The 27,836-nt window shown below is 45.4% G+C and overlaps 1 long non-coding RNA gene across 2 annotated transcripts in view; it reads right to left on the bottom strand.

The window, feature by feature from the left end:
• LOC138990256 (uncharacterized) overlaps positions 1–27,836 on the bottom strand; it is a 328,388-nt gene that overhangs the window by 100,064 nt on the left and 200,488 nt on the right. For both annotated transcript variants that reach the window (XR_011466375.1, XR_011466374.1), the window contains one exon: positions 2,725–2,798. This is a non-coding gene — a long non-coding RNA (uncharacterized lncRNA). The remainder of the gene's footprint in view (positions 1–2,724; positions 2,799–27,836) is intronic.

Below are 27,836 nucleotides of genomic sequence, written 5' to 3'. Positions count from 1 at the left end.
TGACTCTTTGCGATCCCGTGGACCATACAGTCCATGTAAGTCTCTCAGCCAGAATACTGGAGTGGGTAGCCGTTCCCTTCTCCAGGGGATCTTCCCAACCCAGAGATCGAACCCAGGTCACCTGCATTGCAGGTGGATTCTTTACCAACTGAGCTATCAGGGAAGCCCATGTGGTCCTGCAACCACAGTGCTTTTGGAACTTCCTCCCTTAAAGTCACTTTCAGCACTTAAATGCTAAGTGTACCTCATTCTTACGTGACCATTCTGCAGTGTTTGACATTGACATTGACATGATCTGTTTCTTGAACACTCGGCTTCCACTTGCTATGATGCTGTCTGCTCTTCTTTCACCCCTCGGGCTATCCCGTATTGAATCCTTCATCCATTTCTCTGCCTCCTCTGAATGCTGTGGCTTCCCCTAACCTCCAGGACTATCCAGCTCTCCCAGTCCTTAGTTCTGAATCATAACAGCTTTCTGAGCAGCTCTGCTTGGGTCAATTGGAGGCTCCTTTTCACCCAGACCTGACCATTTCCTCTTCCTGTATTATCTACGGCAGCACCAAACCTCCTCCCCCCGTGACTGGTCCTTAGGAGCCATTCTCTCCTCCTCCTCCTGGCCCTTTCCCACACCCCTCCACCCAGTCAATCTTCATGCCCCGTCTGTCTCACCTCCTGAGGATCTTTTGTATCCGCCCTGTCCTCTCTCTTCCTGCTGCCCCACTGTACTGTTCAAGCTCCCAATATCCATCCTTCAATTCATCTAGCAGCTTCTCATCCTTGTATCCTGTTCCACTCACTCCCAGACTTTCTGCACATTCAGACATAGATGTGATCTTGTCACTACTCTAAAAGCATTGTTTCCTCCTAAATGTGCATTGACAGAGGAATGGATAAAGAAGACAGGGTACGTTGTATACAATGAAATATTACTCAGCTGTTAAAAAGGATAAAATAATGCCATCTGCAGCAACGTGGACGGACCTAGAGACTGGCATGCCGAGTGAAGTCAGACAGAGAAGGAATACTGTATAACATTCCTTATATGCGGACTCTAAAAAGACGTGATACAAATAACTTATTTACAAAGCAGAAACAGATTCACAGACTTAGAGAACAAACTTATGGTTGACAGGGGAAGAGCTAGGGGAAGAAATAGCGAATTTGGGATGCACAGGTACACATTGCTATATCTAAAATGGATAGCCAGCAAGGACCTACTCTGTAGCACATGGAACTCTGCTCAGTGTTCTGTGGCAGCCTGGATGGGAGGGGAGTTTGGGGCAGAATGAATACATGTATATGTAGGGCTGAGTCCCTTTGCTGTCCGTCTGAAACTATCGCAACATTGTTAATCGGCTATATCCCAATACAAATAAAAAGTTTTTAAAAATCTGTTGCTGTTCATTGCCTAGCCCATGGTGGACACATCTGTGCGTGCACAAGCGTGCACATACGTACACACACACCCCTAGCCTCAAGTTAGGCGCTAGGCTTATCACCTGTGCTTCTCCCCCTTGCTGTTCACATTCACAGAATGGTCTGCAAACTAGCCCCATCTGCATCACCTGGGAGCATGTCGCTGCTGCTGAGTCGCTTCAGTCGTGTCCGACTCTTAGCGACCCCATGGACTGCAGCCTACCAGGCTCTGCGGTCCATGGGATTTTCCAGGCAAGAGTACTGGAGTAGGGTGCCATTGCCTTCTCTGTGGGAGCATGTTAGCAATGCAGAATTTCTGATGCCTCCTCAAACTCACCTAATCAGAATCTGCATCTTAGTGAGATTCCTGTTCAAATTCTATGCACATTAAAGTTTGAGACACATTGTTCTAGCACTGTGCTGTCCAGAGTAGTGAGCTTTTGAGTATGGAAACATCTTCTAGAAATTATTTTTATGTGTAATCTCCTCCATCTTAACTTAGACTTTGACACATATTTTTATGAATCACCATTTTAGCAAATCATTCCTACCATTCATGCCCCTGTGCTTTTGCTTACATACTACTTCCTCTGTCTGGAATAATCTTCCTTCTCCACTGACTGAAACTCGTTTCTGCACCCTCCAGCATCACCTCCTCCAAGAAGCCTTCCCCACACCTTTAAACAGACCATTGCTCCCATCACCACACTCTTGTAGACAAGCTTATGGAATTGTTCATTTCCGTGTTTATCTTTCCCATTAGTTTGTGGGCTCCTCAGGTATGAGAATCGTGTTATCTATGTGTCCTCAGGTTATATGGCACAGTGATAGTTTCTTAGCTAAACAAATGAATGTCTAACTTGAAAAAGTCAGCCCAATCTCAAATACTTTTCTGTTTTTCATGTCTCTATTCAAAACCAAAGACCCAGAAGACAGATTAACTAAGTGAAGTGGAGACAGGCAATCCACTGAAGAAAAGAGTTCAAAGTAATCATGGTAAAGATGATTCAAGAACTTGGGAAAAGAACAGATGCATAGAGTGAGAAATTGCAAGAGGTTTTTAGCAAACAGGAAAAATAAAGAACAACCAAAGTGAGTTGAAGAATTACAATAACGGAAATGAAATATATCAGTATATTAGAAGGAATCCATAGCAGAATAAATGAGGCAAAAGAACGAATTTTTCAAAACCATAGAGAGTTACTTTTTTATCTTTTTCCTCAGGCTGCAGGTTCTGGCTGATTTCTAGGTGACATCACACCAGCTGGACAGAGAAGTGAAAGCAGATAGGGTTTGATCCTCACTTACCTGCAACCAACCTAGGGCATTTCTGATCCGCTTCCCATCTTCCAGCTCTGTGTCTGTTTCAACATGTAGATATACTATAAAGAAGAGAGAAAGACAGATGTTTAGAATCAAATGCTTAGCACCTGTTGCTTTGGCCAGATTTTGAGCTTAATAAACGCTTCAAGACCATGCTCAAGCCCACATGGAGCAAAACCCCCAGTTCACAGAAACTCATTTTGTTTTTCCATTTGCTCCAGAGTAACATTGGCTGATTCTGACCCTAACTGGTAAGCCACTAATGGGCATTAAGCTCCTTAGTGGTACAGTCTGACAACTTAAAGCAAAATGCCAACTAATAAATTTTTCAGATGGGCATATTTCCTTAAATCATTTACAATGAAATTTGCTATGTTCACAGAGGTCAAAAAGACATATTGTTGTACTAAATCCATCTCTTCACATGAAACTTGTGTTCTGTCTATCCTATAGGGTTATCCTGAAGGTCTAATGAGATAATAATGTAAAAAAAAAAAAAAAACTAGACATGTTACAATTCTATACAAATGTATGCATATCATTCTCATTAATAGCATTACCATAATTTTAATGACTCCTCAGATTTCACTTCTTCTGGTGATTGGTCACACGCCTTCTACACTTCTCCAATATTTCTTTTTCTTGTCTGTCTGTTCTTTTTCTCACCTTCTTTGTGAATTTGAGAGGGGATGCACATCCCTTAAAATACAGTCTTTATTAACCTAGAGGAGTGTGAGGGGAGGGTCGAGTGAGGGGACATACGTATACTCATGGCTGATTTGCATTGTTGTATGGTAAAAACCAACACAACATTGTAAAGCAATTATCCTCCAATGAAAAATAAAAAATAAAGATACAAAATTAAAAAAAAATAGATACAGTCATTATATAATGCACACAGGGCAAGTGCTTACAGAATCCACTGGTGCATTTCATTTATTTGGTTTAATCAAGATTTGAATAAATTATACATCTTTCTCCTCCCTGAAATTTCATGGATCTGGCCCTACATAGAATTATAATGAAAGCTAAAAAGGTGACATTATCTTCTATTGTTCTAATACCCCCGGCCTGCTACCATATATTATCGGCTCCTAAAAATATGGGTGGACACTTGCTTATGTGGGGAGAGCAGGCAGGCAGCAGCTAAGGAGAAAACAGGAAATAATAGGAAAGACTCACTGAGGCCTCATCAATAGCCTTTCAACGTCTCTTTTCAAACATTCGCTACAGTTAAAGGTATGTTGCTGTTGTTGCTCACTTGCTAAGTTGTGTCTGACTGTTTGTAACACCATGAACTACAGCGCTCCAGATTTTCCTGTTCTTCACTATCTCCCTGAGTTTGCTCAAACTCATGTCCACTGAGTCAGTAATGTCATCCAACCATCTCATCCTCTGTCACTCCCTTCTCCTGCCCTCAATCTTTCCCAGCATCGGGGTCTTTTCCAGTAAGTCCGTTCTTCACATCAGGTGGCCAAAGTATTGGAGTTTCAGCTTCAGGATCAGTCCTTCCAGTGAATATTCAGGATTGATTTCCTTTAGGATTGACTGGTTGGATCTCCTTGCAGTCCAAGGGACTCTCAAGAGTCTTCTCCAACACCACAGTTCAAAAGCATCAATTCTTCATCACACAGCCTTCTTCATGGTCCAATTCTCACATTCTTACATGACTACTGGAAAAACCATAGCTTTGACTATATGGACCTTTGTCGGCAAATTGATGTCTCTGCTTTTGAATACACTGTCTAGGTTTGTCATAGGTATTCTTCCAAGGAGCAATTGTCTTTTAATTTTGTGGCTGCAATCACCGTCCACACTGATTTTGGAGCCCTAGGAAATGAAATCTGACACTGTTTCCGCATTTCCCCATCTATTTGCCATGAAGTGATAGGACCAGATGCCATAATCTTGTTTTTTGAATGCTGTTTTAAGCCAGCTTTTTCACTCTCCTTTTTCACCTTCATCAAGAGGTTCTTTAGTTCCTTTTCACTTTCTACGGTTAAAGTGGTATCATCTGCATGTCTGAGGCTGACATCTCTCCCAGCAATACTGATTTCAGCTTGTGAGTCATCCAGCCCAGCATTTCGAATGATGTACTCTGCATATAAGTTAAATACACAGAGTGACTATATATAGCCTTGAGGTACTCCTGTCCCAATTTTGAACCAGTCTGTTGTTCCTTGTCCAGTTCTAACTGTTGCTTCTTGTCCTTCATACAGGTTTCTCAGGAGGCATATAATATGATCTGGTATTCCCATCTCATGAAGAATATTCCACAGTTTGTTGTGATCCACACAGCCAAAGGTTTTAGCATAGTCAATGAAGCAGAAGTAGATTTTTTTTGGAATTTCCTCGATTTTTCTATGATCCAGCAGATGTTGGCAATTTGATCTCTGGTTCTCCTGCCTTTTCTAAACCCATCTTGCACATCTGGAAGTTCTCGGTTCACATACTGTTGAAGCATAGATTGAAGGATTTTGAGCAAAATCTTGCTGGATATGAAATGAGTGCAACTGTACAGTAAATTGAGCACTCTTTGGCATTGCCTTTCTTTGGAATTGGAATGAAAACTGACCTCTTTCAGTCCTGTGGCCACTGCTGAGTTTTCCAAATTTGCTGGCATAATGAGGGCAGCACTTAAAGAGCATCCGCTTTCAGGATTTGAAATAGCTCAGCTGGAATTCCATCACCTCCACTAGCTTTGTTCGTAGTGATGCTTCCTAAGGCATGTAGGATCCACCCCAAATTGAACTCAGCAAACTTTGCTCACTACCAGTGCTACACTATGCTAGGTTCCACAGTTAAAATAGCTAACTGAAATATACAAAGATTTGATGATCATTGATTGAAATCACCAAAACCTAACAAAATAATTTAAACAGAAATTAACAGGAGGCAGAAAAAGGATGCATACTACAGTTAACATATAGGAATAACTAGAATGGCAGAGAAGGACTAATTTAGATTTAGAGAATTAAGAAAACCTTCTCAGAGTAGGCGGCCTTTGACTAGAGCCATAAGGAGCTGAGAATCGGGTAGGCACGATGGGCAGAGATTCCCATGAGAAGGAACAGCAGAACGAGAGTAGGCATGGGTGTGGCAAACAGCAATTATCTGTACAGAGGAGGGAATTATAGTGTGTTGTGCAGTGGGTCTGTTATACATGGCAAGCAAGCTTTGTTTGGAATGAAAAATGAATAACCATTATATTTAGTTCTGTGTGCCTTTCTTTTAATTTAGCCAGGCTCACTGATATATAATTTACAGACAGTAACATTTTCCCAAGTGTACTTATTTTCACATCTCGCTTAAGGCCCAATGCCCAACCCTAACCCTAAAGCAAGCCTTGTGCATGGTAGAGTTTCAGCAGCTACCAGTCTGGCTTGATATGATTTCAGAAACTTTTCTTTTTCCACAGGCTTTCTTGTACGACCCTGAGCTCACAGGCTCAGTTCAGTTCAGTTCAGTTCAGTCGCTCAGTCGTGTCCAACTCTTTACAACCCCATGAATCGCAGCACGCCAGGCCTCCCTGTCCATCACCAACTCCCGGAGTTCACTCAGACTCACGTCAATCGAGCTCATAGGCTAAATGGTATTAATGTCTATCTTGACAGCGGCCTGACTTTAAAAAGTCCTTTGATTTCACCAGGGCTTCCCTGGTGGCTCAGCTGGTAAAGAATCTGCCTGCAGTACAAGAGACCTGGGTTCGGTCCCTGGGTTGGGAAGATCCCCTGGAGAAGGAAATGGCTACCCGCTCCATTATTCTGGCCTGGAAAATTCCATGGACCATAAAGTCCATGGGGATCACAAAGGGCCACCTTCTCACTTAATCATTTAGAAATTGTTGCATAAATATCAACTCTCCAGAGTGTCAGAGCATTTTGCAGTTTGCAAATAGCCATAGGGAATCCTAAACAAAATTTTATGAGGCAGGACATTTGATACTTCTCACTTCATGATGAATAGACAACATTTTCTAATTGAGACTTTGTGAAAGGCAGAGATTGGGTTTCATTAGGGGGATATTCGGAGAAGGCACTGGCGACCCACTGTACTCTTGCCTGAAAAATCCCATGGGCAGAGGAGCCTGGTGGGCTGCAGTCCATGGGGTCACTAAGAGTCAGACACGACTGAACGACTTCACTTTCACTTTTCACTTTCATGCATTGGAGAAGGAAATGGCAACCCACTCCAGTGTTCTTGCCTGGAGAATCCCAGGGACAGGAGCCTCGTGGGCTGCCGTCTATGGGGTTGCTCAGAGCCGGACACGACTGAAGCGACTTAGCAGCAGCAGCATGGGGATATTAGATTGAGGTGGAGAAGGCAATGGCAACCCACTCCAGTACTCTTGCCTGGAAAATCCCATGGACAGAGGAGCCTGGTAGGCTGCAGTCCACGGGGTCGCTAGGAGTCAGACACAACTGAAGAGACTTAGCAGCAGCAGCAGCAGATTGAGGAGAAAACACTTCAAGCAGTCACATTTCACTGCTTGAAGCCCATTCTCTGCACTGATGCTCACATATGCAAAGCAGATGTCATTTGCCTAATTTGATAGATAAGGAAAAGGACTTGAGAGCTGAGTGACTCTTTGAAGGTCATGGGCATAGGTGACAAGCAACAGACATGGGACTAAAACTCAAGTTCTAGTGCAGCATGCTTTAACAGTAATCACAAGGCACTTTTGAAGGTAAAAAAGGGTAAATCACCTTTCAGACACAACCTTTGAACAATGTTCCTCGGTTTCAGAAGGCAAAGTATCATAGCAATTTTAAGTGGAAAGGGGTTCAGTGCTCACAAAATCATTGGAGGGGCTGGAAGGATTAGGCTGTAGGTTGGGTCTCCAGGAATGACTCCTGGCATTACACCGCTGACCCAATCCATAAGGAAAACTGCTTTTTCCTCCCCAAACAGAAGCTGGAGAGGTGGCCCTGGGAATAGCTGTGTTTCAGAGCACAGCCCCTATGGGACTCTGGAAACTATTAGCCTGCCACTATGATTGCCTCTCTACTCATATGAGCTGCTGATTATGCAAGAGAATTTTGCTACAGAAAAGTGGCAGCATCTTTAAGACCCTGTTTGCCAGCACTATTGGCCAAAGCTTCATATATCTGACCTGAGTTCCCCATTTCAAATCTCCCATGAGTGCCTCTCACTGGGGAGCCCAATTTACATCCATAAACCTAGCTGCAAGGGATTCTTGGAGATATAGAGTTGGAAGAGATGCCAAGTACCAATCTACCTATGACAGGTGAATTCCGACCCTGACAGTCTCCCAATATAGATTAGAAATAGGTTTCTTGGGTTGTGCTTTAAAGGCAGACGTCACAGGCAATCTGTGTCCAGGTGCAATGTGTGGTCACCTAGGTTGTACTCCTCAGAATAGGGAAGGGGGACTCCTTGTGTTGTAGACAATTCACAGAGACTGTAAGCAGAATGGCTGTCCCTGGCCATTTTGCTGAGCCTTCTCCACAGCTGTCTGCAGGGAGGAAAGGCTTAGTTATGGCTTTGACACAGAGAGAAAGCCATGTGTATGGCTAGGTTAAGAATTACTTGGAAGTGAAGGCTCTCCCGGGGTGCTGTGGCCCTGGCTAATGGATAAAGGTTAAAGAGAGGTCAAGACTGATTTGAGGAGGCTATAGCCACAGTACCTGCCTGGTCAGGTATTTCCATCAAGCTTTCATAACTTGACTTTAACATAAACAGGCCTGAGAATGAACATGTAAGTTTTTATCTAAATCAAAATCAATTATGTTATGCTAAAATGTCTTTGAATTGACTTTGCATTATGGAAAATTAAAGATAAAAATATACTCTCTCTCAATCCCATATGTTAAACACACACATACACATTGCTAGAATCTTTTTTACTATATTATTTTTTAAAATTATTCCTCATTTATTTGTCTTTCTGACTTTTCTCTCCAGCCAAACCCATAATATTGTATTGGGTTCTGGCTTTACCACTTCAGTAAGAAACTAGAATATACCCAGAAGATAGCAATTAAAACAAGGACAGGTCTAGACTCCGTGTCAAGAGATTATTAGCCTTGGAAGAGAAGCTTACATAGCCAAAGTTCCATCATTACGGAAGAGGAGTGTCATTTGCTCTGTGGTTTCAGACGGAGGAACCTGGACAAATGACTCAAAGTTACAGATCGGAGTTTAGGCTCAGTTATCATTAGATCTGGCAGCACATGAAACAAGCTACTTCCCTGGATGTCTGCTAGGGAATGACATGCCACCTCTCATCACTTTTACCATTTGGTCACCTGTACCTGGGGCTTCCTAGGTGATGCTAGTGGTAAAGAACCCACCTGAATGCAGGAGACATAAGAGACAGGGGTTCAATCCCTGGGTCGGGAAGAGCCCCTGGAGGAGGGCACAGCAACCCACTCCAGTACTCTTGCCTGGAGAATTCCATGGATAAGAGGAGTCTGGTGGGCTACAGTCCATGGGGTCACAAAGAGTCAGACACAACTGAAGCAACTTGGCACGCACATACACATACCCGTATCTGATTGGACTGTGTGCCTTTTGCTCCCACGGGCCTTGAAGCAACTCGGGGACACAGATCCTATGCTTTTGTTCCTGTATCTCCAGCTCATTCCACAGTGCTTGCCACATAGTAGGCACTCGATACAATCTTGATGAAATAATGAAAAATAGAAAGGCCAATGGACACAAAAAAATATCGGCAGAGGAGGTCTGACCACAGATAATCAGTGATGCTGAGGGAAACTGGTACCTAAGCCATGGCTTGGCAGAAAGAGGTGCTCAAAGCCTGTCATGAGCATAGACTCCAGGTGGAAGCTAGTAGAGGATGCAGGTGATTAGACGTGTCTGGGCACTGATGCTGTCAAGCTTTCTCAACACACATCTGCAGCGGCAGAAAAGGCTGCTTATTTTGGCCTGGGGGTGGTGGCCGAAAATCTCCTATGCATAGAAGGTCTTTTGTTTCCAGGTCTTCAAATACTCTCTATACATGATCTCAGTCATCCTACCTCTTCCCCGGGAAGATGCCGGCAGGTGGCCTCTTCCGCAGGCACACGCCAACCAGCCTGTTTGCACAAGAGTCTGCGCAATGCCTCCTCTCTGGCAGGCAGCCACCTGAAGAGTCAAGAAAGGACGGTCTTTCAGCCCCAGTGACACCGCTTTTCCTTGATACTCGTGACTCACTGCTTATTGTCAAAACACGAGTTGTCAATCACAAATCAGTGACCTGTGTGACTTGGCACTGGGCAGTACCCCTGAGACCGAGTGAGTTTGTACAAAGGTGGTGTGTGTGTATTTGATCCAGCATAAGATGTTGAAGGGCTTTTCTGGTGGCTCAGATGGTAAAGAATCTGCAGTGCAGGAGACCCGGGTTCCATCCTTAGGTCGGGAAGATCCCCTGGAGAAGGGCATGGCAACCCACTCCAGTATTCTTGCCTGGGAACTCCCAGAAAAACAGAAGAACCTGAAGGGCTACAGTCCATGGGGTCACAAAGAGTTGGACATAACTGACCGACGAACCCACACAAAGTGTTGAAATGAGCTCCTTCTCCGACACCCATTCCTCCCTGGCCTCCCACTTCCCCTGATGCAGCCCCTCTTCTCAGCAGCTCCCAGAAGGCCTGGGATCATCATGCCAGTTTGACTGCTACTTGAGAGCATCATCTCTTCATCAGCCAGCACTGGCCATCATCTTATATATAACATCCCTGGAGCGAGCTACCTGGCCCTGCCCTTACCCCTTCCCCTGCCACGCCAGCTCACAGCATCCGACTGCCTCTCTCCTCAATACCTCTCAAGTTCAGCTCCCAAGATCAACAAACACGCTGTCCCACCACCACCACCACCCCCATTCCTGCCAGCTGACTACCCCAGGGTCCCGCTTGCAACTCTCCTCTCTTCCAGAAGCTCATTTGGTGGCCCCAGGAGGCAAGTTCACGAGCACAGATGAGAAAGGTCTCTCTGCTAATTCACAGGAAGAGTATTTGTATCTTTTGACTTCCTGCTTTTGATGAACCATGTAAAAGAAAAAGAAGTGGGTTTTTAAAAAATATCATTGGCCTCCAATAGTAACTTATTAAAAAGCAAATGCAAACTGCTGGTTGATTAAAGACCAGTCCCTGCAGCCTATATACACACTGAGGGGCCAGGGACAACCCATGACACGTGGCCAACACTGGAGCAGCCATGCCGCATGAAACACAGCACCTGACCGTTTTTTGGAGAGGAAGTGAAGAAGGGTGTCTTCAACCGAAACCTCAACAGATAGAATGCGTGCAGAGTGAGTCCGGGGGATGACAAGTGAACTGTGAGTGACTCAGGAGCTCTATCCCCTGTTCCAGCAGGTGGGACTTCTCCCAGCACCAGCCTGATTGACGGGATGCAAAGGACTAGGCGGGGGACCAAGCCCACGCTGGAAAGTGATCAGAGGATGGAAATGCAATCGCTGATCGCCTTGGGCTGAAACCTCTGTTGTTTGTTTCTTATGGAGGTTAGGAAATAGAGACTAGGGCTGTCTGTGTCCTGAACGGTGAGCACACTGGGGGACACGGACTGGGAAGCCACGACCTAGTTGCTAGCTGTCTGGCTAGAGGTGACAAGGCCCTGCCCAGCCACCAGGAATCCTTACAGAATCAACATTCTAGCATCCCTGTATCCTTTCAGGCTCTGGCTAAAAGATGCAACAAAGCATCTGAAAGTGCGCCTGGCCCCTGAGTGCTGGCAGAGCTCTGGCCGGTCTCAGAAATATCACCAATATTCAGTTAAGTGAGCCCCACACAAAGTAGGTGCTCAGCAAATAATAGGTTCCCTCTCTTCAGAAAGACTTTGTAATTCAGCTCTTAAGAACATGGCTTTTTGCAAGTACCATCTGGCTCTGCTGTGTATTAACTGGGCAGCCTTGTGCAAAGCTTTAACAGCATAGACCTCTTTCCTCACCTTCCCTAAATGGTTGTTGTCGTGAATTTATTTGATTTGCATAAGACAAAGCCCAATCCACAGCAAATGCTCTATAAACGGGAGCCACTATTTTCATCCCGTGACTCTTCAGACTGGATGTGTGCTGCACTAACACACCATCAGTCTCCGTACATTGCCGTTGGTTTGTATTTGTCTGTTTGCTCACTCACACCGGCCTGTGGATTTCACGGAGCAGGAGCCATGGCTTCCTCTTTTCCGTGTTCCCGGTGCGTAGCACAGGGACTGGCACCAAGATCCACTGAAGAGATGACCGTCACTTAGCCTGCTTGGTATCCAGGGCCACATGCCTGCAACCGATGCACAGCGGTGACAAGAAGCAGGCTTTTTCCCACTGCCTGTCACCAACTCTTTTTGTTCACAGATCTGGGCCATTCTTTTTCTTTCTTTCTTTGATTTTTGGCTGTTCTGAGTCTTCTTTGCTGCACAAAGACTTTCTCTAGTTGCAGCAAGCAGGGTCTACTTGTCATGGAGGTGGCTTCTTTTTGTTTCGGAGCACAGGCTCTAGGCACACAGGCTTCAGTAATTGCGACTCCCAGGCTCTAGAGAGCACAGGCTCAATAGTTGCGTTGCGCCAGCTTGGTTGCCTGGTGGCATGTGGAATCTTCCCAGACCAGGGATCGAACCTGTGTCCCTGCACTGGCAGATTCTTAACCACTGGACCACTCAGAGAAGTCCTATTCTTTTTCTTAGTCTCAGTCTTATGAACCAGTAATTACTTGAGGCGTACTCTGCCCCAGACATTCCAAACCAGACCCATGAGGACGGTGCCCTGAAATCCGTAGTTTAACAGAAACCCCAGGCACTTCTGAAGCCCACGCAGCAAACAGGGTCAGCAGGCCACGGGCAGCCTCTGACACAGAAAGTTTCCTTTCCAACTTCAACAAGCAGAAGGCGGTGATTTCTCACACCTGCAAGACGAAGGGTGCGACCCCCTGATCTCCCAAGATGGCCCTGACGTGGATCACGGGGTTGGCAACATCCACAGGAGGACACAGTGCTTCCTTCCTCAAATGCTATGGGTTCTATCAAAGCCCCCAAACCTCCAGGAGCCAAGCCAGAGGCTCCAGAAGGAGGAGGCACCCATTTACCGTGGTCCTCCTGGGTGACAGACTCTGTACTGGGAAGCACACCCAAGATGGATAAGTTAACATCAGTTGAATTTAGTCAAACCTAAATGCTATTTTGGCTTCCCAGGTGGCTCAGTGGTAAAGAACTCATCTGCAACGCAGGAGACACAGGTTTGATCCCTGGGTTGGGAAAGTCCCCTGGAATAGGAAATGACACACTGCTCCAGTTACTCTTGCCTGGAAAATTCTGAGGACAGAGGAGCCTGGTGGGCTACAGTCTGTGGGTCACAAAGAGTCTGACACGGCTCGTCTTGGTCTCCCAGGCGGTGCTAGTGGTGAAGAACCTGCCTGCCAATACAGTAGATTTAAGAGACACTGGTTCAGTCCTTGGGTCAGGAAGATCCCCTGGAGGAGGGTATGGGAACCCACTCCAGTATTCTTGTCTGCAAAATCCCATGGACAGAGGATCCTGGTGGACTATGATCCACAGGGAAGCAGAGAGTTGGATTCAACTGAAGTGACTTAGCACGCATGCATAAACTCCATATTCCCTCAGGGTGGAAATTTTTTCTGAAGAGCACAGAAGGTTAAAATGAAAACTTACCAGCTAATAGCTGCATTACAGCTGATGTTTCCATTAAAGCAAGGGAGATGTACACCTGTCAACTGGGGCCGCATTCATGTAAAATGCATCATTAAAGCTACCAAAGCTTCCTGCTTCGCACAGATGAATCACCACAGCAACAGTGAGCAGAGATGCTCGGAGAATGGACCATGTAAACTGCCAAGGTGCTCATTAAGTTCTTGGTTGATTTTTATCTAAATTATCTTGGCCCACAGCGTTGCATCAATGAGAGCCACTTACTCCGCAGAACCATGGCGGGAGATAAACAGCACATGGCTTTGGGGGTGTGGGGCAGGCTCTGGGGAAAGTCAGCATAAAGAGCCCACCCAGCTCAGACAGATGTCCAGCAAAGCATCAGATGACAGGCCCCTCAGATCTGGGAGATGCTTTCTGACCATGGACAAAAAGCCTGTGCAAAACCTTTAATATGAATTTGTACCCCAATCTCAGATGGTCCTATGCTTTGTGCCCCAATGAGCCTAACTGAAAGCAGAGCTGCCAGGGCCCTAGGCAGTCTCCTACGGCATGGCCAGAGCACAGATCAGCGCTGCCTTTCCTGGGGATGCTTCTGCTCCCAGGCACCGAGCACCCTGCAGACGGGGTGGGTCACGGCCCGAAGGTCTGAGTTCCGCCTCGTCTCCCAGGGATAGCAGACAGCAACTCGAAACAAGTGGCTGTCTAGAAGGATGCAGCTGACTCTGGAGTGCTGGGTCTGGACCAGGATGGAAAGCAGCCATTGAGAAGGGCAGTTTCGTCAATGGTCAGTTCTTCAAGCTTTGACACACCAGTTAGGGAATTACCCTGGCTCTCCTCTTCTATTCCTTCCCATCAGCTCTTTTTTGAACAACTTACCATCATTATCACCTTCAACAAATGGCTATAAGAAGCAAGAATAGGAATCCTATTGAGACCCCACCAACTAATCCTGAAAAAAGATGTGGAGCTTTCCTGGTGGTCCCAGGGTTAAGATTCCGAGCTCCCAAAGCAGAGGTCCCGGGTTCAATCCCTGGTCAGGGAGCCAGATCTTGCATGCCGCAACAAAGACTCTGCACAAATAAATAAATAATAATAATAATAAACTATGTAGAGAAGAACTACAAATAGTCAATAAAATGAAAAAATGTGAATGGGGAAGATTAAAATGGCCAACTAAGATGTGGATTTCGTGAACACACACTTCCTCTGCTAGACGTAGGAGGCCCTCCTGTTACTTCCCCTAAGTGACTCCTTCAGAAACTTCATGGCATCACGGCTCCAGCTTTTCCTCTGCTTTCCTTCACTTCTTACATGCTGCTCCCCAGATTCCACCTTTTGTTCTTTGATGTTCCTGTAACCCCGTTTCATGACCTGTGTGATAATGATGACCTAACTGTCTGACTCTCACAAAAGACTTCAGGCCATAAGACAAAAGACTGCGTCTGTCCTGTTTTGTCATTAGCGTGTGTCTGGAATATATAGTTAAAAAGCAATCAATATGTGCTGGGTGAGTGACTAGAAGGAGATAAAGACCAATATGTAACAAATAGAGGACCACAATACTTGTTGTTTGTATCTGTTCAGGTCTGGGATTCGAATGCATTATACCCAGTTACAAACACCCAGAAGAGATAAGTGGAGAAGAGGTGTGTTCATGTACAGGTACAAAAGACAAGTTGGAGAGAAGTTAAGAGAAGAGGTAAGACAGGCTTAGAGCTGAAAGTGACACCATGTCTTGCCTACTGGGAGTGGTCTGAAATGTACGTAATGCCAGTGTAGCACAACCATCTGCATATGGCTTTTCACTCTTTCTAGCTGCTTTCACATGTTTTATTTTAACTTCATGATAATCCTTGAAAAAGACAAGCTGATACTGTTCTCCCATTTGACATATAGGATAATGGAGGCAGGGAAGTGTACGCCTGACCCCAGGACACCTCGAGACTAGTGTCGACAAGGCATAGACTGAATATTCTTCAGGCATTCTAAATGCAACCTGCCCCAAACTCCATTCATTCCATTTGCCTTCTCAATATTTACATAACACTGTGATCTCAAAACAGACTGAAAGAAGTACTTTCAACAGATATTTGGCAAGAGATTTATATTCAAAATATCTAAAGAACTTCTGCGACTCAATACTAACCAGAAAACCAACCAAATAAAATGGACAAAGGACAACCCACTCCGGTATTCTTGCCTGGAGAATCCCATGGACAGAGGAGCCTGGTAGGCTGCAGTCCATGGGGTCACAAGAGTTGGACATGACTTGGTAACTAAACCACCACCACCAAAATGGACAAAAGCATTGAATAGACATTTTTCTAAAGAATACCTACAAATGGAAACATTTCTCCCAAGATGGACTCCCAAACCCTAGTTCTAGAAGGGCCTTGAGGTACAAGGCCAATAATTTGAACTTTGTCCAAAAAGCACTAAAGGATTTTAAGCAAAGATTGATATGCTTGGCATTTACTTTTAGCAAGATCACTCTGGGTGTTAGTATATGTTTCATAAAAAGAAATGGTCCTGAAGTCAAAGGTGTTTGGAAAACCTAAACCAGTCCATCAAGGATCTTTGCCACCTGGTTCCTCACAATGATGCTTTGTGGGTGGACTCTAAGAGGAGAGAGAAGATGAGCAGTTCATCAAAGAACTGGTTGCTTAAAGAATTTTGCAGAGAGTCATGTCCTGGAAAACATGGTTAAGAATCTTCCTTGACTGCCGTCTGTACTCTCCCAATCACATCCAGTCACCCAGTCTCAAAAGGTCATTGCCATATTCTCCTTCTCCCCGTCCATACCCTTGGTGCTTTCTCTATCAGCCTCTAAGCGTGACTGCTGAAGGGAGGATGCTCCAGTGCCAAGGGAATCTCTTACTTCCCTAGTCAAAACCCCTCAACAATTCTCACAGAAAAGAGGATAGAGTTCCAGTTTCTCAGCATCTTAACTCACAAGGCCCTTCCTTACCTGACTTCCTTCTTTTTCTCTCTCCCATCACATCTCACGAGTGTGTCCTGAAGCTCCAGATTTGAAAAGCTACTTGTGCTTTCACCAACAAATGCTTCAGCAATCTGAGCTTTTCCATGAGGTGTTCCCTTTCCATAAAATGCCCTTGCCCCCACTCCCTCGTTCATCATCTACTACTGATCCCACTCAGGCTTCCGAGCAACACAGACTCGCCAGACGGGATGGACTTCCCCTGAAAACTCTCCAAGTAGAAGCTCCGCCCCCTCACCCACCCCCTCACACACATCTGTCTAGACCACTTGCCACTCTGTACATCACTGCTGGCGTGTTTGTCCATCTCATCAGTCAGTTCAGTTCAGTCGCTCATTCATGTCCGAGTCTTTGTGACCCCATGGACTGTAGCACACCAGGCCACACCAACTCCCAGAGTTTACTCAAACTCATGTCCATTGAGTTGGTGATGCCATCCAACCATCTCATCCTCTGTCGTCCCCTTCTTCTCCCACCTTCAATCTTTCCCAGCATCAGGGTCTTTTCCGATGAGTCAGTTCTTCACATCAGGTGGCCAAAGTATTGGAGTTTCAGCTTCAGCATCAGTCCTTCCAATGAATATCCAGGACTGATTTCCTTTAGGATTGACTGGTTGGATCTCCTTGCAGTCCAAGGGATTCTCAAGAGTCTTCTCCAACACCACAGTTCAAAAGCATCAGTTCTTCAGTGCTCAGTTTTCTTTATGGTCCAACTCTCATATCCATACATGACTACTGGAAAAACCATAGCTTTGATTAGGCAGACCTTTGTTGTCAAAGTAATGTCTCTGCTTTTTAATATGCTGTCTAGGTTGGTCATAACTTTTCTTCCAAGGAGCGAGTCTTTTTGTTTCACGGCTGCAATCACCATCTACAGTGATTTTGGAGCCCCCCAAAATAAAGTCTGTCACTGTTTCCATTGTTTCCCCATCAATTTCCCATGAAGTGATGTGACCCAATGCCATGATTTTAGTTTTCTAAATGTTGAGTTTTAAGCCAACTTTTTCACTCTTCTCTTTCACTTTCATCAAGAGGCTCTTTTGAGGCCCATCTCCTGGACCACAGCAAAAGCTCCTGAGTTCAAGGCTGTGCCGTTTATCCACTGGGTCCTATTTATCTCTGCACACGCCTAGTATGGGAACTGAGCATTGTAAGCCCTACTAGCTTCTGCTCATCCTTCAGCCCCAGCTAAAACCACCTCCTCCAGGAGCCTCCCTTGACCTTACCCACAAAGTCACACTCTTTTGTCACAGGATTCGCTACTTGCCTTTGCTTTTCCTCAATGCTCTTGTCATTTCTGTAATTATTTCACGGTTTGATGATTTGGCAGGAAATCTCTCCACGAGGTAGAGTTTACATCCATTGAATCCCCAGTGTTAGAACAGTGTCTGGCACAGAGCTGATGTTCCATAAATATTTGATGAGCACACGAATGGATGAGAAAGTGTACGTAAATGCACAGTAATACCTGGCTGGGGTAGAAGAGGCCAGGGGACGCTGGTTCATCCATTCAACAGGGCATGCGTGGTGGTAGAGTACAAAATGATGGAGGGTGACAAAATCAACCACGCAAGACACTCCCATCTCGGGGAACAGGCGAGGAGAGGATGCATTAACATAAACAGCTTCTCTTTTCCCATCTCCTACCCACGCCCATGGCCAAGCACAAGCAGATGACGGGAAGAGCGTGGCACTCTGAGCTTGCCACTGAAGAAGCCAGGCTCACTCCGAGATCAGGCCATACAATGCTTTTGTCCCTGGTTCCCTTGTGGTAGCTATCATCATTTTTTCTTTTTTTGGATTTTTTTTTTTTTTTGATGTGGACCATTTTTAAAGTCTTTATTGAATTTGTTACATTATTGTTTCTGTTTTATGTTTTGAATCTCTGGCCATGTGGCATCTGGGATCTTAGTTCCCCAACCAGTGATTGAACCAGTATCCCCTGCATTAGCAGTGTGGAGTCTTAACCACTGGACTGCCAGGAAATTCCCATTACCATCATAATTAATTCAAAACAGGAGTTTCTCTTTCTTAAATAATACAGTGTTAAAAATAATGTTTTATAAATGTATAAAAATGGAATCTAACAGTTATTTACCAGGTTCTATTACTTCCCCCCAAACTCTTCAGCCATGCAAATCGATCTGAAGCTGAATTTTTTACAAATGCATTGCCTACTCGCAGCCCAACCCGTGGAAATAGAATAAGCTGCAGTTCCCACTCTTTCCTAATAGCCCTTCAAACTCCCTCCCTCCAGTTCCTTTTATCTGAAAATCTTTATCTTAAACCACTTTATATGCAGTCATTAATTTTCACAGCACTCCTGCTAAGAAGATTCTATTACTTCCATTAAACCATAGAGTAAACTGAGAAGCTGAATTAAGTGATTTACCTGCTCAGGAAATGAGTGGCCTGGCTGGGTTCAAGCATGGCAGCTCTGATTTCTAAGGCCTCACACCCAATTGCTACCCCAATATTTCCTGGCTCTGGGTAGTAGGTAAGGGCCTGAGCTTCCAAGTGGATAAAATGTGGGCTCAGATCTTAGCTCTGAAATTTCCTTCACAAGTTATTCAACCTCATTAAATGCCCGCAAATCGTGGATAATAAGAAACTTGTTTCGTAAAGTTGCTGTGAGGATTAAATATGATAATGTGCACAGAGTACTTAATATAGGCTCTGTTACAAATGAAGAATTATATTATCATTATTATGCACACCTGGAAGGATATATCCCTTATCCAGCCCCCCTTCCCATAATCTTTTCCTCATCACATCAGAAAATGAGTAAGCCACACCTGCAGCTGTGCTACATAATACACGCATCGGCAGATAAAGTCCACTGTGGGGCTCTAAGGATACCTGAGCACATTCCTGGAGAATCGCTACATCAATAATTATCCAATTATTCATTCATGTATGTATGCATGCATCCATCCGTTTGCTTGTCTGTTCATCCACTCATCTACCCATCCATCCCTCCATATGTCCATCCAGCCATCCATCCATCCACCTGTCCATCTCATCCATGCATCTCTCCACCCATCCTTCCATCCATCTATCCATTTATCTACTCATCCTGCTTTAATCCACTTATCCAACAACCTATTCATTTATCTACACATACATCCTTTCATTCATTCATTCATTCACTCATTCATCCATCCACCCATCCACCTATCCACCCATCCACTCACCCATCCATCTATTCATGTTTAGTGCACAGAGAAAGCCACCTAACACAAGCACATTCCTGAAGACAGAAGACGTGAAATAGAAATGGAATGATGTGTTGATTAAAGCAATTGGCAGAAAGAAATCATGTCTCAAGAGTTAGGTCCAGACTATATTGTGAAGGAGTTTATTACCAAGCTAAGAAATGAACATACACAGAGCTGATGGATAACATGTGATCAGTTGATACTTTTAAAAGTAGGCCAGGGAGGTAGAAAGGGTGAGGTGACATTGACAACAGGAAGACCAGGTGACGGAGTAAAAGGTTTCATAAAAGTTCAAGTAAATAATAACCAGAGTCTGAATTCAAGGAATATAAGGAGAAAAGTGTCATAATATTTATACACACAATTGACAAGGCCTAGTAACTCATTAAGAGTGGGGGGAAGTGGTTAAAGATGATCTTGAAGCTTTGCATTAACGACCAGAAAAAGCATACTCAACATCTGTTGAGAACTGACAAAATGTCAAGCCTACTGCTGGCTCCAGACAGACTGGTGAGCAAGACAGGTGTGGGCTCTGGCTTCCAAATACACAGAGCTTTCTGTCCAAATACACACTGAGAAGAGCCTCCATTCATACGGGAAATCTCTATTTCTTCCAACTAGCATTTGCTGAGTACATTTTGTTGTCATGATCACATGTCTGTCTAGACTACTTGCCACTCTATACATCACTGCTGGTGTGTTTGTCCATATTCTCAGTCAGTTCAGTTCAGTCACTTGGTCGTGTCCAGTCCTTTGAAACCCCGTGAACTGCAGCACCCCAGGCTTCCCTGTCCTCACTATCTCCTGGAGTTTCCTCAAACTCATGTCCATTGAGTCGGTGATGCCATCCAACCCTCTCATCCTCTGTCACTCCCTTCTCCTCCTGCCTTCAATCTTTCCCAGCATCAGGGTCTTTTCCAGTGAGTCTGGTTTTGGCATCAGTTTGCCAAAGTATTGGGCCTTCAGTTTCAGTGCCAGTCCTTCCAGTGAATGTTCAGGGTTGATTTCCTTTAGGATTGACTGCTTTGATCTCCTTGCTCCCTAAGGGACACTCAAGAGTCTTTTTCAGCACCATAATTTGGAAGCATCAACTCTTCGGTGCTCATCTTGCTCCATGGTCCAACCCTCACATCCATACACGCCTAGTGGAAAAACCAGCTTTGACTGTGTGAGTACCTACTATGTACAAAACTGAGTCAGGTCCTTCCAACCCTAGAAGGGGAGGATGAAGACACCATTGATGCCTGCCCTCCCCACCCCCGTGCCACTCGGAGTTGGTAGGAATTGGTAGCACTTGCTGAAAGAAGGAAAGGGTGGGTCAGAACAGGAGAAAGAGTTCATCTTAGCAAGTCTTCCTTCATCTGCACTTCCATCATCTTCCTCCTTCATCAGCACTTTCCCCAGGTTATCTCCTCAGGGCACCTCCCCCATCGCTGCCAGAAAAGGCAGGAGGCGGCAGGAGCCCCGCCACTTTGCAAAGGGAAAGTCTCCATTGCCAGGAGCCCTGGAAGATGTTGTGCTGGGATGCAGGGTCTCCTGTGCCTGCCCTGAAGGCCATCTGATTGCAGACGTTGAACCCTTTGGGATGCCTGCTTTCCTCCCGATTATGCCTGCACACAGCTGACCACAATGGGGACAGGCAGGCAGTGCTCCGGGTCTGTGCCTCCAGGACTCTCTATGGTGGGCACACTGTTAAATGGGAGGGACCACCTTCCTTCCCATCTGCCTTGTGAACACCTACTCATGGGTCCAATCTTACCTCCAGACCATCTGCTCTAAAAGGGCTTCCTCATGATCACCACCCCTATCCCAGATACAGCAGGTCACTCACTCTACCTCTAGTCATAATTTTAAGGGGACCCATGATTCTTCATTTAATCTTACATGTTCACATTGCTGTTGTTGTTTAGTTGCTAAGTTGTGTCTGACTCTGTGTGACGCTATGGACGGTAGCCCACCAGGCTCCTCTGTCCATGGGATTCTCCAGATAAGAATACTGGAGTGGGTAGCCTCTCCCTTCTCCAGGGTATCTTCCTGACCCAGGGATTGAATCCATGTCTCCCTCATTGGCAATTGGATTCTTAGCCACGGAGCCACCTGGGAAGCCCCATATATTTGCATATCTTCCCCCAATAAACTGCAAACAGTTTCTCAGGCAAGACTCTACCTTAATCATCTTTGCACCCAGCACTTGACCTTGTTGCTGACACCTGGTCCTACTTAAGCACTTGCTTGTTACCAGGAAGAGCAGCTAAATTCTGCAGAGAAACTCACCCTGTGGCTGACACTTTCCACTGAGCTTTACACGCACTGTCTCATTTAACCCCCACAAGAACCACACACTTGAGTCTGGTGTTATTATCCCCACTTTATAGATGAAGACACTGAGGCAAGCTAAGCAACTTGCCCAAAACGAAGGTGCTTTTTATTTCTTTCCTGGGATCTCTACTGCCTCAGACAGATGTAGGTGAAACAGTCTGACATTGAGAAAACTTCAAATATCATCACAAAACTGAGGGCTATCAGCTTTGCTGACAGTGAAACAGTGGACTAAGTGTAGATATACACACGCTCAAAATCTAAGAGTTCTTACTTATTTAGCCCTAGAGAGGATTCACAAGTCAGGTTTAGTCACTAAGTTATGTCCAACTCTTGTGACCATCTGGACTGTAGCCCACCAGGCTCCTCTGTCCATGGGATTTCCCAGGGCAAGAATTCTGGAGTGGGTAGACCAATTCCTTCTCCAGGGGATTTTCCTGACTCAGGAATCAAACTCAGGTCTCCTGCATTGTAGGCAGACTCTTTACCTACGAACCACCAAGAAAGTCCAAGATAACATCATAGCATAGAAGCCATGGAGCCCACCATGAAGCCTAGTTCATGGCTAAGAGCATCTAATAAAATAGACTTTAAAGTCTAATCAGCTCCTCTCCCTCCTACACTAATTCTGGAGACATATACTCATTTGTAGGAACCATTTCTCTCACTGATCGCTCCCCCACCCCTTGACCTTTCCATTCACTGTCCTTTTCAGACACAGTGGGTGGCATACTCCCCTTCTAAACCCACCTGAAAACTTGTATACGCAGCTCCCAGAAGGAAAGGAAAGATCCTTAGACTCGGGGGAGGTTTGCCAGCTGGTGCTAGCCCACTGCTGCTGCTAAGTTACTTCAGTTGTGTCCGACTCTGTGCGACCCCATAGACAGCAGCCCACCAGGCTCCCGTCCCTGGGGTTCTCCAGGCAAGAACACTGGAGTGGGTTGCCATTTCCTTCTCCAATGCATGAAAGTGAAAAGTGAAAGTGAAGTCGCTCAGTCTTATCTGACTCTTAGCGACCCCATGGACTGCAGCCTACCAGGCTCCTCCATCCATGGGATTTTCCAGGCAAGAGTACTGGAGTGGGGTGCCATTACCTCCTTCTAAAAATAATCCCTTAGTTGACTGCAAGCCCAAAGACCCCCCGAGAGCCACAGATAGATTGTATTCTTATCAGAAGTGCCTGAATCCTGCCCAGAGAAACAGAGGAATTCAAGCAAGCTACCATGGCCAAGGTATACAATATTAACGGTTACCCAACTGCTGTTGCAAACCAGGACATTAGGTACAGTCAAAAGAGGCTTAATTAGCCTGAACTAAGAGTCTGAGGTCATATGATTAAGAACATTTCACAGTCTGGGTTGGAACATTAGAGAGGATAAGATCACCCTACCACAGCACTGCTGGGCCCCAAACCAGAGAACATTGAGTTTCCTCCAACCCGGGCTTAACTGAGGCGCTCCGAGAGGGGGAAGCCTCGTCCTGTCCGTTAGAACTCACAGTTGTTTATTTGCATGTATGTGTCTGCGTGTCCTCTTGGTGTTCTACGCTCCTGATCAAAGGAAGTTGATGCAAGAGGGGAATAAGTTTAAATGGCAAAGTAATGACATTATTTTGAAGTGTCCTGAGAAGACTGTGCCGTAGTTTCTGTGTTCATTGACTCAGTTGTTCAGTCTTCCAGCCAGACTTTGAGGGCACATCCCTGTAGCATTGGATTCCATCACAGAAAGCAGGGTCTTCCCCGGTGGCTCAGTGGTAAGAAATCTGCCTGCCAATGCAGGAGACGCGGGTTCGATCCCTGGGTCAGGAAGATCTGCTGAAGTGGGAAATGGCAACCCACTCCAGTATTCTTGCCTAGAAAATCCCATGGACAGAGGAGCCTGGCGGGCTACAGTCCATGGGGTCACAAAGAATTGGTCATGATGGCTGGATGGCGTCACTGACTCGATGGACGTGAGTCTGAGTGAACTCCAGGAGTTGGTGATGGACAGGGAGGCCTGGCGTGCTGCGATTCATGGGGTCGCAAAGAGTCGGACACGACTGAGCAACTGAACTGAACTGAACTGAGCATGCACACACAGAAAGCAGACCCACAAAAACGCAGGTTTCCTCTGTCAGCCTCCTATTGCTTTGGAAGAACATCACCACAAGCCCGGACTTAAAACAACACAAAAGTACTAGCTGACACTTCTAAAGGTCCAAAGTCCAAAATGGGTCTCTGGGCAAAAATCCAGGTGTGGGTAGGGCTGTGTTCCTTCTGGAAGCCCTAGGAAATAATCCATTTCCTTGACCTTTTTAGCTTCTAGAGACCATTGACACTCCTTTGCTGTGGCTCCATCCTCTTTATTCAAAAATAGCCCTGAAAATACGTTCATCAGTACCACTTTTCTAGATTCCATATATACATGAATATACAATATTTGTTTTTCCCTTTCTGACTTGCTTCGCTCTGTGTGACAGATTCTAGGCCTATCGGCATCACTACAAATGACCAGGAATAGAGACGCAGTCATAGAGAATGAACTTGTGGGCACGGGGGGAAGGGAGAGGGTGGGACAAAGTGAGACAGGAGCAATGACATATACACACTTTTTGTTGTTGTTGTTCAGTCACTTGAGTGGTGTCTGACTGTTTTATGACCCCATGGACCGTAGCCCACCAGGCTCCTCCATCCATGAAATTTCCCAGGCAAGAATACTGGAGTGGGTTGCCATTGCCTCCTCCAGGGAATCTTCCCAACCCAGGGATCGAACTCGATGTCTCCTGCATTGGCAGGCAGATTCTTTACCACTGAGCCACCTGGGAAGCACATGTACTACCAGGTGTAAAATGCCATATGTAAAATAGATACCTGGCAGGAAGCCGCTGTATAGCACAGGGAGCTCAGCTCAGTACCCTGTGATGACCTAGAGGGGTGGGATGGGAGGGGGAGGGAGGATGGAAAGGCAGGCGATGTATGTAAACATATAGCTGATTAGCACTGGACAGTAGAAACTCCCACAACACTGTAAAACAATTATACCCAATTTAACAACAGCAACGAAAAGCCAGTACATTCGGCTGCATCTTCCTCATCCACCACTTCTCTGATTTCCTCTGCCTGCCTCTTCCACTTTTAAGAAGGCTTGTGATTACTGTGATAATCCAGAATAATCTCCCATCTCGTGAGATCTTTGATTTAATCCCATCAGCAAAGTCCCTTTTGTCATGTATGTGGTATACTGTACTATACTATGTATCACCAAAATATAAGGCAATACATTCACATATTCTGAGGGTTATGACTTGAACATCTTTACTCTGCCTAACACAGTCCCAGTTCCAACACTGTTCATTTTTGACATCTGATTAAAACTGACTAACCTTGATTGTGGCCTGTTGTTCCTCATTAGCCTCCTTGGCTTGCTTGAATGTGTTTCCCCAGGCGTAATTTTTGCCAGTTGTTCTCAGACTGGCCCTGGTGTCCTCTTAATCATCAGCTTGCACATTCATCTCCTTTGAAGTCTCCATTTCTAAAACATCTCATCCCAAGAAATGATTTTATTATTTAAGACACATTTGTCTGATATTTAGAGCTGGTAACTGAGATAGTAAGGAATCTGCCTGCAATCTGGGAGACCTGGGCTCCATCCCTGGCTTGAGAAGATTCCTTGGAGAATAGAATGGCTACCTCACTCCAGTATTCTTGCCTGGAGAATCCCCATGGTCAGAGGAACCTGGAGGGCTATAGTCCACAGGGTTTCAGTCTGATATTTGATTTTTAACTAAACAGCAACAGTCATTTGAATATCCACTCTGAGGCAATGGCCCACCCATCACTTGTCTGCAAAATGAGTTCTCTGGGCCTAACCAGGAAGAGTGGCTGCTGTTCACAGGGAGGTGTGTCTTTAATCCCCGCTGAACCAGGGTCACTCAGATTAGCCATTTTCTCTCCTTCATTCATTTCCACTTTTGAGACTGATTTTACACAGCTCCAATCCCCATAAGCTCTTTACACGTGTGATGGGCAGGATAATACCCCACCCTACAAGGAAGCCCACATCCTAAAACCCCAGACTCTGTGTATATGTTGCCATACACAGCAAGGGACTTAGCAGATGTCGCCGAGGTCAAGGACCTTGAGCTGGGGAGAGAACATTCTGGATTGTCCAGGTGGCCCAGTGGGATCACAAGGGTCCTTCAGACAGAAGACCCTTTCCTGGCTGCTGAGAACTAGAGGCGGCAGCAGAAGGGACCCATCAAAGCTGGAAGGAGCTAGCAGTCTCCCACCATCCTGGAAGGAGTGTGGCCCTGCCCGCACCCACACCCTGACTGCAGCTGCCCCAGACCCTTGTCAGACTTCTGGCCCACACAACCCTAACGTAATAAATTCACATTGTTTTAAATCATTAACTGGTGATAATTTGTTACAGCAGCAATAGGAAGTTAATACAATATGCATTCTTTTCAGTCCATGCTGAGATTTAAGCCCTCAACATGAACGTGATTCAGAGTCATTAGTCTACTGGCAACATCCTCCCTCCAGATCATTAGCCAGAATTCAAATAAGCCCAGACCTAATGGAGACCCTCAGGACTCCATCTGAGAAGCCAGGGGCTGAAGGAGACCTGTGATTAATCATTATCTGCATTTCCCAGACCTGACTATACACCTGAACCAATTTGGACCTTCCCTGCCAGACGTGATGCTGCACAAGTTTATGTGTGTGAAAGAGATTAACTTCTCTGTCCTTTCCTCCAGGGACGTTATAGTCAGTGGCCCCCACCCACTCCAGGTTAGCACGTCTGCCCCAACACACACACACACAGTCCCCCTCTTCTGAGAAAAGCAACCTAGGATTTGAAAAGGATTTCCTTTCCCAGGGTTCAGATGTCTATTGCCCCAAGGTCTGTGACTTTCTTTCCCATTATTTCTCTGATGTCTGATCAATCCAATAGTTGTCGTTCCAGTTTGAAAGTTTAGAAACACATTTAACAACAGGAGAAGGGACTTTCTTGATAAATAATCAGTGTCTACACCAGACACCCAGAACAGTATCTTCATTTTTGTCTTAGTTGACAAGATATCAGTCTTTCTATTTGTGTGCATGCGTGCTTAGTCATGTCCGACTCTCTGTGACCCCATGGACTGTAGCCCACCAGGCTCCTCCTTGCTATGGGATTTCCCTTCTCCAAGGGAACTTCCTTCTCCAAGGGATCTTCCCAACCTAAGGATTGAAGCTGGGTATCCTGCATTGACAGGCAGATTCATTACCACTGAGCCACCTGGGAAGCCCCATTTCACATTAGAAAGATGTGTAATGGCCATTCAATGACCTTGCTGCATATGTCTTAGAGAACACAGCATTAGTTAGGCAGGAAATCCTTATCTTCCTCTCCCCAATCCACTAACATATCCGCTTTTGTTCAGCCATCCCTCCGTATCCTCAGGTGGGTTCCAGGACCCCACCACCCCACCCCCAATCTCAATATCCTCAAGTCCCTTATATAAAATGGTGAGGTATCTGCAAGTAATCTATGCACAGCCTCCTATACATTTTTGTATTGATCAGACACTGGAGAATGAATTCATTCTGGAGATATCTGCTTCTAGAAATACGATCCAGAGATAACCGAAATGCAGAATGATTTTAAAGTGTTTTGAAATGGGTGGTAGACCTGGAAGAAAGTAAGGTGAATTCTCAAAGGCTCAGAACAGTAAGTCAACATGAATCCAGGGAGGCAAGCTGCTGGTGGAGCAGACCCATCCTGTGTCATTTGCCCACCACTGGGGACCTAACATCTGTGTTTTAACAGGTTCCAAGACTGCAGGACAGAGTGGATGAGAAGTCAGAGAAAACCATGGCAAAAAAACCTCTATGACCTCAGAAGGGAAATACTCTTATGAGTGAATCCAAAAAAAGAAAATCTAAAAGAGAAAGAAACAGAT

This window comes from Bos mutus, chromosome 12 (genome assembly GCF_027580195.1).
Source record: "Bos mutus isolate GX-2022 chromosome 12, NWIPB_WYAK_1.1, whole genome shotgun sequence".
Lineage (NCBI taxonomy): Eukaryota > Metazoa > Chordata > Mammalia > Artiodactyla > Bovidae > Bos > Bos mutus.
Note: the sequence above shows the minus strand (reverse complement) of the source record. Positions and strands in the feature narration are given on the sequence as shown.